At 32.9% G+C, this 9,407-nt stretch overlaps 1 long non-coding RNA gene across 1 annotated transcript in view; it reads right to left on the bottom strand.

The window, feature by feature from the left end:
* The window catches only part of LOC144844287 (uncharacterized), a 50,403-nt gene extending 42,314 nt beyond the window's left edge, over positions 1-8,089 (bottom strand). The window contains exon 1 of the long non-coding RNA XR_013612411.1: positions 8,052-8,089. This is a non-coding gene — a long non-coding RNA (uncharacterized LOC144844287). The remainder of the gene's footprint in view (positions 1-8,051) is intronic.
* Between the last annotated feature and the right edge of the window lie 1,318 nt (positions 8,090-9,407).

Here is a 9,407-nt window from a genome sequence, read left to right on the forward strand (position 1 = left end):
GATACGCCACTGATATTGTGAATGCAAGTACCATTTTGTATGTAAGTATATGAAACAACATGCTGGATCACATACTAGAATGACCTAGTTAACAACATGCTGGATCACATACTAGAATGACCTAGTTAAGCAAGTACAGTTTCCTGTCTGAAAGTGATATTAGCATTCTAAATCTAAGCATCAACACAATGTGATTTGTCCCTTTTAACAGCTTGAATAAACTATACTACTCTTTATTAGTAATAATCCAATAATATCATAGTACACACATGAAAATATAAAAAATATTACTTAATGACAGTCATTACAAAACAGTATTTATAAAAGTTCAGGCCTATATAATGTAGATACCAGTAGATTTGATTTGAATTTTATATTTGGAAAATCATTATAAAAAAATAGATACAAAGTGATAACATTACCTGACATTACAAATGAATACATTTTACAAAATATTTTCCAGGATATCCCAATAAGCTTATTAATTTATTTCCGTTGGGATCCTTTTATAATCTAAATTAAATTACTGGTAATCTAAAATTAAAAGTATTGCATTAACACATAAATATAACAAAATAAATATAGATATAAAACAGTTTAATTAAAAATGACTAGTTATGTAACCTTTTTCTTAAAATTACTCGTTTTCAATTTGCTGAATGGATTGAGGTAGGTTATTCCACGCCTGTATACTATAATAAAAAGATTTAAGAACTGAAAAACCATTGTCACTACTTCTAGTCATGTATTGGTGGCTAGATGAAACTCTTTGAACCTTTCAGTCAAATAAGGTACTGATTTTATTGATGAAATTGCCTAGAGTGCAGATAGAGTAAATTTATCCCATTCACACGGATCCGCAGCCTAACTATGCATGCATACGTCAATGCAAAGCTAAATCTAAACTGAATTATTGTTAAAGTGTATAACAAACAAATCTGATTGTTTACTTAACATCAACAAAAAGACAATTTGACAGTTTCTCACGCTTTAAACAAGTGAAAGAATGTTTTTCATATCTTTTTGTCAGTTTTTAAATGAAACAAAAATTTCCCTGAAAATATAGATTAAATCTTGAAGGACATATTTTTTGCTGGTAGCAATCTTCATTGACATCTTTCAAATTCTAGTTTATTGCCATCTGTATATTATATTCTAGTAGTAAAAGACAGTGAAACATGATGGTATGCTATGAACCTCTGAAAGGGTTGTAAAAGTCTTTAGCCTGCTGTCTACAATGTTGTAACGGCTATGAGCACTCACTTGTTAAATACAGGAGCCCAGAGCTTAAAGGGGCCCAGAGCATGAGCAGTCCAATGCAACTACCCAGCGCTGGAGGGCAACTTATGAGTGCTAAACCAGGGGCCCCAGAGCATGAGCAGTCTAATGCAACTACCCAGCGTTGGAGGGCAACTTATGAGTGCTAAACCAGGGGCCCCAGAGCATGAGCAGTCCAATGCAACTACCCAATGTTGGAAGGCCACATGAGTGCTAAACCAGGGGCCTTGTCTCCTGAATTACACCACTGCCTCTATAAGATTAATCACATTATTTTTACACATGTTTAATGTTTGCAGCATACATCTCTTATAATTGTCATCTTTTGAATTATTTATAAGTCTACTTTGAATGATCGTGCCTGAATGTCAGTAAAAAAAATCCTGGTGTGATTGCGTACTTGAATTAGTTTTTAGTTGGATTATTCCATAACCTGTAGAGGGGGTTTGAAGGTTCCAACAAACCCCCTTTTTTTTGCTGAAGTGTTCTTTTTAACTAAAGAGGCCAGCAGCAGAAGCTTCACTAGCATAGCTCCTGAAGATTTCTTCCCTTTTTGTTGAAAAAATAACCCTCTTATACAATCTTGGCTAAAGGGCTTGGGTACCGGTTATTAACTGTGTGAATAAATTAACCCCAATCAATTTTTATACAGTAATAAAAAATATTTAGTGGTTCAATAAAAATATGGTTATAAATATTGACTTTATTTAAATGCATATGATTAACATAAAAATAGGTCATTGGTAGATTGTTGCGTGCTCACTTAATTATCGATTGTGTATATTTAAAAAATAGGTTGTCTACACTTTCAAATATGATCATTAGAAAAAACCTAAATATTCTACGAGGCGTTATATTACTCAACAAGAATGAGTTGCGGTTGATGTATTGTAATCAAGTAATATATATAACCGTTGGATCGTGTTTACGCTTCTGAATTTCTTAATTATTATTATAGCGGCTGTTAATCAAAATAAATTAAAGTGCATGCGATATTTCCTCCATGGTAGATATAACCGTTTATGTAGGTGAAGAAACCTTGAATCAATGAGACAGGCATCCTAATCATGCATATCCCTCAATTATAATATTTGTTGGCTATATAAATATTTTGAATACAAAATTAATCCAGTTAAGCCTGGAAATTGAATGACAATAAAGGTATCTTCTTTATTATTCTTCTTCTTTAGCCATTGGTTTTTTAGTTTCTTTGGTTTGGAAAACAAAAACTATTTTCCATATGATTAAAGCATGCATATTAAATGAGGCAGATGGCAAAGTAATCATATTTTCACAATAGTTTGCAAAAATATGGATGGACACAATATTATCATTTTGCCACAGGAAATTGTAGGACTTTAGTAGGAAAGTTTTTTTGTTTTTGTTTTTTCTGTTGTTTATAAGCGCCACACAGCGCCACACTAAGGCAGAAATCTTATATTTTATATTCTTAATAAAAGAAGCACAAATTTGTGAATATCAGAGTGAAATGTTTTTATTAACAAATTTCAAAGATTTGAAAATGTTATTTTTAATTCTCATGCTTCACATTGCTCCTTTTTTTTCTTTTATTTTCTCCTTAAATATTGTTTGATAGTTTATCCATTTTTAGATATAAAATTGTAAAAGTTTATTGTATTCTTTGTTTTCTTTTATCTCAGCCTGTTAGTGGAGGTTTTTTTTTATCCCTGTTGATATAAAAAAAAAAAAAAATTGATAATCATCTACTAAATGGTTAATTTATTAACTAGCTTAGCATATGTCAAATTGCTTTACTCTTATTGGTTCGTTACTGCCCTCCTGACTACTTTTACATTTTGTGAGTAACTTAACTACCTGGATTTAAAAATTAACCCATAATTGATGTCAGCAAGATGAAGTGGTATAAACTAAATGAATTTGCCGACAATAATCCTAGTACAATGTATTATTACGTAACTAAATATTAATATGTAATAAATTGAACTGTGTTAAGAAAATACAAGTATGTACTGAGTCCTGGAGGCCAACGCAACAGGCCTACCGCAACAGGCCTACCGCAACAGGCAGTCTTTAGATAGTTTAACCTATTATGTAACAACATGTCTAGTGACTCCCTAGCAAGTTAAAAAAAGATGGTGGGTGTACGGTGGATAATTTTTGCTATAGCACGAAAATAAAAATCTGAATAAAAACACCATGAACCACAGATCACAATACCAGCAATGAAGATGACCTATTACAACGACTCAATCAACTCGGACTTGACACAACAAAACTAAGCAAAGGTCGTATTGCAGAACCCTACGTAATTGGCAGAATCCCTCTTGCTGGTGAATGGTCTTTACAAATCATTGGCAGAAGCAACTGCAACCACACATGTCAAGCAAGACATTGCATACATGGTCGCACAAGAGTTCAATGTGCAATCAACACTTAGCGGTGTTGCACAGGGTGTTGTTGATAGTTTTACGCATCCACCACGATACATATTTACAGAACAATGCGAGCAAAGTTTTGCCAAATGATAATATTAATATGTTGGTGCAGAATATAATTTTCCACTTGATAACTCGCTTAGACAGACTTATAATAGTCCAGTAACTGTACCATATAGTGAGTCAAACCAGCAATGTGATCCACCTACTTTGTACATACCATCACTATCGATGCCTGCTCTCCAGATAGTACCTGAGAGTGTTACGCCTACGCCAAATTATATGCCGGTGACACAAAGTCATCAGAGGGTAGCGATCCCCAACCAATTATGGTCAGTTGTATAATAGACACTATGAATAAACATAATAACGCTGAAGAAGAACCTGATGCGGATGATAAATCCATCAAATTTACAGACTTTATAATTTGACGTTTTCTTTTATTCTATAAATATAATCATATTTCGATAAACTTAAATTCTGAATGTTAGATGTACTTAATATTGTTGTTAGTATAATTTTGTTCTTTTATCATACATAATTCTGTTTAGTACCTACGCCTCCCTTATTGACATGAAAGGGATCTGTCTTGTACAGTAGACACAGTACAGAATACACACTGTTAGTAGTAAAGACATTCTCAGTGTGTAATAATACTAATTGAGATATTCTCACTATTCTTCTATGACAGCATGCAAGGAAGCAGCTTAAGCTTTCAAAGAAAACTTTATACTTTTGAAAGTGAAATTAAGACATTTATGCAACCTTGTATTTCCTTTTAAAAATTCCAAAACATAATTCACAGCGACTCAAGAATGAGGATGCCTTGGAGCTCTGTTTTTAAGATATTAGATTTTCATTGTTTGTAGCTTAGTGGCGACATATCACGGCTTGACTCACCTGGGAAATGTACACCTTTGATTATGAAATAGTGAGTCCAAGACGAGGTGATGATAGCTCGTTCCTGGTAGACCGCTACGTGACATTGCTTTATTATGAAAATGATATTTAAAGAGAATTCCATGAGCATGTTGTTGACATGAATGATATGATGCCTTTTAGGTAGATTTCTTTATCCAATAAAAGCCTTACTTAGTTAGTTATTCATCCTTTTGAAAAATCTCTCCTTCCTTATTTCTAAATGAATCAGCGCAACATTATCTGTTAAAAATATAAAAAAGTTGTTCTCTTAAATGAGGTGAGTGCACTCCCCCTAGGGCTCCATGGATCCGCCTCTCATAAATCTACATTCTAAATATTAATTTAAAGTTATCAAGAGGAATTGCTAATTTTTTACTGTGTTTCTTTGGTGACAATAGTCTAATTAATTTCTATATTGTTAAAAGCAATCAGATTAAAAAATTTTTTAAGGAATCATCTGTGTGGTTAAACCAGATTCAGACTACAAAATGAAAATCAACATGATCTTTAATAAACATTGTACTGTACAACATTTAAATCAAATTTATTTTCTTTAGTCTGTACTCAAAGCAGGTCATTTGCAGTAGATAACAAGGTCAAGTTCTTGACCGGCGTTTGAATTTCACAAGTCGCGCTCGATGATAGCATCGTAACGACAATATGCGGAACATTAATCCAGTCTTGAATTAATTACTCAACATTAAAGTCAAAGGTAATTACTCTCTTACATTTGTATATTTAGATGCAAGAAACCTCTAGATACTCAGCTATGTTGTCAAACTATGTTTCAAAAATGTCATTAATGCATAACATATGTATTGAATTATAAATGTGTACATGTATCAATGTTTAATCTTTTTCTCTTTTGTTTGTCACGTATTGTTAAAGTAGAACGATGACATAGGTAATGGTAAATGCTGAAAAGAATGGAGAGTCAGACAACTGTACTGTAAATGGCTGAGTATAGTTCCAGAAAGGTATACAATTTGGCGGAAATCCCGGGGAAAAATTACGGGGTGGGTGTACTAGGATTGTATTTATAAACAATGTCAAAATTTAGCATTCAACTCTGTAGTGGGATTATACTCAAATATATGAATTATGCTTTATATATATAGTATCAAACTTTATGATGTTAAAGAAAAAAATGAAAAGAAAAATATGATGAAATGAAGAAATACAAAACTATAACCACCATAAGCAAAGTTGCACAATAATCCTCATCATCTATTGCTTTTATTACCACACATTAAATATCTTTTATTCCTTCAAGGAATTCCAATATCTGTAAAAAAATTCCACAAGGAATAAACCGGTATTTGGTGAAAGAACCAGTAAAAATGACTAACAAGATTTTAGTAGCATTAGTTATGAGAACAACTGTTGTTTGTGACGTTTCAATAGATGGAAATTGTTTTTCACTTGCTTGTTAAGAAACGACAAGAGAATTACGTTTATTTTTACAATGAATATTATTTGCCTCAAAGCCAGAATGCATCAATCCTTGCTAGCATTTTTTCAAAGAATTATTTATACTTTTTCTCAACACAAATTAACTTCAATGCTGTTGATAGTTAAATATTAATTAATTGAGCATACACTGACGTTGTCACGATCTCTATGCATGCATTGCTTAATAATTTGTTACAAATTATCAATCTTTATCATGCTTTTATTGTTACCTAACAAGTAAAACTGATTGACACATAAATGACGATGTTTGGTTTACTTGAGTAGATGCTCAACAAATATTGTATGGCTGAAATTAATAAAATGTCATCATCTTCATCATCATACATCATCCTCTATTTGATAGCAAATATGGTTTTAAAGGCTACAGACAGTAACTAACAAAAACTGGTTTCAAAATTTGAATATACTAAAGGAAAATTAATATTGGCCTATTTCCATTTTATGACTAACAATAAATTGACTATAAGCAACGAGACTAAAATCAATGAATATGGTGGTATTAACTCTGATAGGAAAGTTTTTTAAAAAGTAATTTGTGACTAGCCTGTGTAAATGTAGTGTAAATAATATATGTTGTGCAAAACAGATCTTACCATAATGTGACCTTAATAGTGAGATGTAAAAAGTAAATTAATAGCTTATCTCTGCACCCTAACCAACCTAACCTAAGGGTCTTTCACACCTGTTCCGGCACAGTTCCGGTCCGGCGAAACGAACATCAATGTTTCGTTTTCGCGACGCGGCTATGCACCAATCGATATGTGCATAGCCGCATGAAAATGAAACATTGAAGTTTTATTTGATTTTCCAGCGACGGACCGGAACCCAGTTTCTTGCTAGTAGAAAGGTCCAATAATAATGTACTCCCTACAATATTTAAATTAGCTTGAATATCATAACAATGATTGACAAATACAACATTTATGATTTATGACATAAACTATAATCCTTCTGAATGCTAAAAATAGTAAAGGTAGATATTCTATACTATGCAAATTGGCTTACAATTGCATGTCAAACCAGTAATTTATGTTGACACTAACTAACTTTGGTTACCAATTTTATTTCAGCCATCAATCTGCCATCTTATTTCCTCTTTTCTGACACCAAAAATATACCATATGGGGGTATTTACTTACAATGGTATACTTTTGGCAGCAGAAATGTTGCTCATGAAATATTACAGTAGGCCTAGTGTATTCAATATAAAGTACTATATTTATCTGTGAATTGATTATGGATTTAATAAGGTTTTGGCAATATGTATATATATATATATATATTTTTCCTGACAAGGCTAGGAGGCACCGGATCCCTGAAAAGATCAAGACTTAACCGATGCTAACTGGGGTACTTACACACTGATCCCCAGTTAGCAGTGATGGTGTATCCCATACTCCGGTTTGGGTGCTAGCTTGGTGTTTTTGTCTATTTGTTCTCTTCCTTTTGTTTTCCACTCTTTCTCTTTATTGTCGAGCATAGAGACATCGTTTATTTGTGCTATTCTATCTATTCAAATATGAAAGATGTGTCAACCAGGCTGAAAATGATACCATACAGTATACCATCTTCCCAATAAACTTAATTTTGTATGTTTGAAAAGATTAAAAAATGAAATTTATACACCAAACCACATTTCATTGTTTTGCAGTGAAACTAAACGTTGCACAGCAATAAATAACCCAGTAAATGCCATTCCAATCCACAAATAAAGTGGGTGTTTTAAAGAATTTTGTATTTGAAATTTGTCCCATTTCTGCTGCTAGAGAAATTGGGGTAAAGAGATATTGTAATGTTCACTATATTATAATATCTCTATGCTTTGCCTCCAAAAAAGGCTTAAGCTCTCAGTGTCAAACCTTATGTGACAAAAAATGTGATGTGCCCATATATGGACATGATGATGATGTCATATCACTACCATATTTGAGCAAATCACTACCATATTTGGGTATATCACACTTTTTTTTGTCAAACTAGTTTGATAGTGTAGACAGAGCTTAAGACCTAGATGCTATTTTGAACTGTAATAGTACTGTAATATAATGTGCGATGTTTTGACTGTATTTAAATTATAATTCTATATAAATTAAATACATTACAGTACTTTCAAAGTCATTACATTTGATTTAGGAGGGGTGGTATAGGTCCTGACAGGTGATGAAAGTGGTAGAAGGATGAATGGATATCTAACCACCCACTGGAAACATTCCAATCCCAGATGGTACTCATATCCTAGCAAAGAACCTGCAACCACCAGTTGGAATGCCATGGGAAAGGCATGCACATTGCTGCTTAGGATTATTGCTGGTGATAAAATAAAAGTCTGGGTATGGGTACATTTGAAAAGCAACATCATTCATTCAAAACATTTCATTTCAAACTTTTCATTTAAAACATTTAATTCAAAGCATTTAATTCATATCGCGTCATGCAATTCATATCGCGTCATGCAATTCATATCGCGTCATCCAATTCATATCGCGTCATGCAATTCATATCGCGTCATGCAATTCATATCGATGCATTTCATTCACATATCGCATCCTAAAATTCATATCAAAATGTTGCATACACAGCGTTCCATAGGTTTGTGGTGTAGAAGAAAAATAATTTCTATTCTCATAAATTGTTTTTTAAAGTGCATTTCTGAAATGAATGATATTTCTGAGCCTATAAGCAATGATTCAAAGTGGTCCCTAGGCTGCCAAAAATTGATTAGATCCTGGACTCAAAAGGAATAGCCGAATACATTATTACTGTAGAGTATTTTTTTGCAAGCTAATCAATGTGTACCTAGGGGGGCTTTCTGAACCCAACACCTACATTGTAGATGAATTAGACGACTAAACCATTAGAAGAAAAGAAGATTGACTTTAAATGAGGTTGATGGTGAAGTAGGTCTCAAGTTCAAATCCATAATGATAAAAGTACAACAATCTATAATAGTAACACTCAGTAGGTAATGCAAACAGAAACAAATGGCTATGTAGCTAATTGAAAATACTCTACCACAAATTGCTGTTTACAGTGTTTTTGTAGTTGTTGAAGTAAAAATGTATTTTGGTTATGGCTCTCTATTCAGCCGGTATTCAATAGATTAGAGATACAACAAATAAATGTCCCGCTACCCACATAATTCTGAATGGCCACAGCGGGCATGTATGCTGGGTTGTAAATTGGGATGTCTTTTTTTCTGAAAATAGGACAAAAACTGTGGCACAGTGGCACGATTATGTACAGTATAGAGGGTGGTATCTCTGAATGAACCAATAGAACCCCCCAGCATAGTGCCTTCACAGTGACTTTCATAATGTT

Source organism: Antedon bifida, chromosome 6 (genome assembly GCF_963402885.1).
Source record: "Antedon bifida chromosome 6, ecAntBifi1.1, whole genome shotgun sequence".
NCBI classification, from domain to species: domain Eukaryota; kingdom Metazoa; phylum Echinodermata; class Crinoidea; order Comatulida; family Antedonidae; genus Antedon; species Antedon bifida.